Below are 3731 nucleotides of genomic sequence, written 5' to 3' on the forward strand. Positions count from 1 at the left end.
CAAATCTAACTCAAATAACAAGCGTGGATTCCCGAACGCACTTGAGAGCTTCACCCATTGCTATGTCATCTAACTATTTTTATATGTATACAAATGGTTAAATATTTAATCATATACATAGTAAATATATTTTAAATTTTGAATTAAGAAAAAAAATGATAATTTTGTAAAAATGCCCACAATTCACCCTAAACCCTAATGGCTACAATACATATGATAGGTTTGTATGGCTAATATAAAAGTTTGATTTGTTTTTAATTGTATGGAAATAGTGGTGATTAATATTAAGTTTTTATACAAAAATATCAAATCAAACACATTCCAACTACACCACATTGCACCTTATATAGCCCAACATAATGATATAACCACTTGCAATATTCCATATGAGTTAGCTTTTTGGTCAATATGATTATTTCTTTTATATAAACATCACCATCCATAGTGTTTTTATCATACATATAACTTTGAGTGTATTCATAAATTATGTACATTGAATATACATTAACAACACATGCAAGATTATGAGCTAATTATATTATATAATGAGTTGTTTTTTCACTTGAGAAATATCATTAATCTTAGGTTAACATGTTAAAATATTATCTCTTTCCAAGTACTTGATACATTATTAATTTACAATTTTTTAGATTAATAATTGAGTGTTTGATATATTGGCTGTTTTACTTAATATAATTCTGTGAATTTTTAATATAAACTAAGTATGGTGTCATATAAGTGGTTGATGTCGGTATTATGAACAAACTACTGAAAGAACATTAATCGTACCATACACAAGGGTTCAATTTCATTGCAATTTAGAAGAAGATAAATCATAGTGGCATCATATGTTGTATCATCCTAATGCCTAAATAAATTGTGTTTATTTAAAGAGCTTATAGGATGATTAAAAAATACAAGTGGCTCTTATGACTCTATTTATCATCTATTGTACTTTATTAGAATTTAATTCCATATTACGTATATATTTGATTTAAAATATATAAAATAAAAGGCGAATATCTTCTCAATCACTTGAGATTCACAAAGTAAACATTTATCATATGTTTTATCATGAATTTTATTTCTCTTCACGTGGTGCAGATTCTTCGAATAAAAAAATTATGTATTTTATATTAAGATTAATTAGAACCTAATGGTATCATTGGCTTATCAATTCTTTCATATTTTAAATCCATTTTCTATGTTATGAAAGCTACATTTAGTCAGCCAATACTCACAAACATGCAATCTCCTCATAAAAGGCCCATTGGAAACAAACTCATTAGTAATTTGTCATGTGGACTTGCTGCCTATATATAGTATGATGGCCCATATAACTATTAAAATGTAAAGGAAACCAGTCTATTTATTTGATTTCGTGATATAAAATAAAGTAATTAAAGAAAGTTTATCATTTTCTATCATATTTTTCTCATTTACATGGGACATAGTTATAGTTATGTTTTATGTCTACTTTTTTAGATTCATCGACGTCTAATTAATATATATCTATTTTCCGCAAGATCCAAATGAGATGATCACGTAGAAAGGTCTAAACGCAAAGGGAATATACAAGATAAGAAGAAACCAACCAAGTGAGAAACAATTCTTCGACCAACCTGAAACCCACCAAAGAGCCAGTCAACTCGAGAGACGACCAACTTCAATGACCAATCGAATCAAGCAAAGGCCGACCAACACTAAACACCCGTCCGACACTTAAAGCTGAGTCGCTGATTCAACCAGAGGCCAACTAAGGATGATCGACTGACCAAAAAAAAAGTTAGGGGAATATTTTTCAGTTCACGATTGTTCTAGTGTCTCAATCTCCTTACCTCTCTCTACTCTCTCTCCTTTCATTCTCCTATCAAGCTTTATTCCGCCGGCGTGATTCACGAACAAATATGAGCCCCTTTGAGTCAGTTTAAAAAAAAAACAATCATTCTATGTCAATTTCAAAAGCATTAATGAACACAAAAGAAAATTGGAAACCACAACAAACAAATGGAAGAATGGAGAAATCCATTTGAGCTTCTCCATCTTGAAGCATTCATATTGAACCCTCTCGTGTTAAAGTTGCTTTCAATGTATGATTTTTCCAAGGGGAAATATTTGCTTCTAATGTTGCTCACATCACATTTATTACATTTACAAATTTTTGCAAGGTTCTTTTAATGGAAAACTTTACATGCTTTATGAATGTTAAAGATAGCTTTATGATATTAGAGTTTTATGAATGAAGAGTAGAATATGATTTTACATAAAACTATGCGTTTAAAGATTTAATGCAAGATTATGACATAATATTTTATTATATTTACTCAAATACCTATGAATAAATGACAACACGGTTTTATAAAAGGAAGACTTCGGTGCGTTTGGGGGCAGCAGTGAGATGCTGCCTGCACTTTGTTGCGCTTCACAGATTTATGTTCTATTTGCTTTTTTTAAAAAAAAAAACACTATTTTGCACTTTGTCATGTGAAGATGTATTTTGCATCATAATCTGACTAAGTGTGGTGGCTGTTAGAAAGCTGTTGTCCGACTTTTTCAAAATAAAAAAAATTATAGTAGTCATCACAGTTTTTTGATCTGTCTCAATTTTATACATGCTTCTTCAAACAACTGCAGCTGACACAGACAAACCCTATCAAACTATCAAACTAGAAAATTCTTAAAATAAAAAATTACACAAATACCCATCTTTAAATGACGGCCATAATTGCAACTTGCAAGAGATTGGTTTAGTGGTTAGTGTTGACCCGTCTCCACAAAAGGCTAACAGCGTGACTTCTTTGTCAGCTCATGCAAGCTCCGTGGTTGACCACCAGTGGGCCCCACACTTTCGTAGTCATAATCATCTTCTCTACGATCAAGCAAAAGTTATACTTGATTCCTATGTATTTGCATATCTTGCACATAAACTTTATGTTATGGCATTATACAACCCAAATATTACACATCACATCATAAATATCACCTTCTCATGTTGTAAAAAATTGAAAAAAAAAAAAATTCAAGTATAGATAAAGTTAGATGATGTAACAAATTATAAGTTTAGGGTTCGTTTAAGACAGCTTATTTGGTGTGGTGGCGTTTTGAAAACACACCTGGTCTGTTTGGATAAACTACGTTTTGGCAGTTTATGTGTTTTCAAAACGATGAAAATAGCGTTTTCACACCGCACCTACCGCACCTATCTAGGAGCGGGGGCAGCGCAGCTTTCTGGCTACGGTCTGACTTTTCAAAAGAAAATAACTTATCGACAGATTATTTTTAAATCAGCTTATCAGCAAATTATTCAATAAGTTGAGGCTGCCCCAAGCAGACCCTTAGTTGCTTGATATGTAAATACTATAAATTTGAGTGGTATGTATGTGATTCTTCTATTTTTAAAATTTTACTATTGTAATGATCACATAATATGATTATCTATGGCAATTGCTTCTCTGCCATATATATATATATATGCTCGCGACATAGTAGTTGAGAATTTAGTTTCTCACCATGAGATCGCGAGTTCGAATGATGCATATTGAAACTCACATTTTTTTTTTTTGTGAATTCAAAACTTATCAGATTTCATTTATTTTCAAATATTTCACTCAACATATCTCCACCATCATCGCCTGTTTCCACTACTGATCACCACAACGTTGCCTGATGACCGCGATCGACCACTTCCCCGCCAAACATTCCCCGTGCCTGGTTGCCGCCATTGGCCGCCC

This window comes from Phalaenopsis equestris, unplaced genomic scaffold (assembly GCF_001263595.1).
Source record: "Phalaenopsis equestris unplaced genomic scaffold, ASM126359v1 Scaffold000800, whole genome shotgun sequence".
Classification (NCBI taxonomy): Eukaryota; Viridiplantae; Streptophyta; class Magnoliopsida; order Asparagales; family Orchidaceae; genus Phalaenopsis; species Phalaenopsis equestris.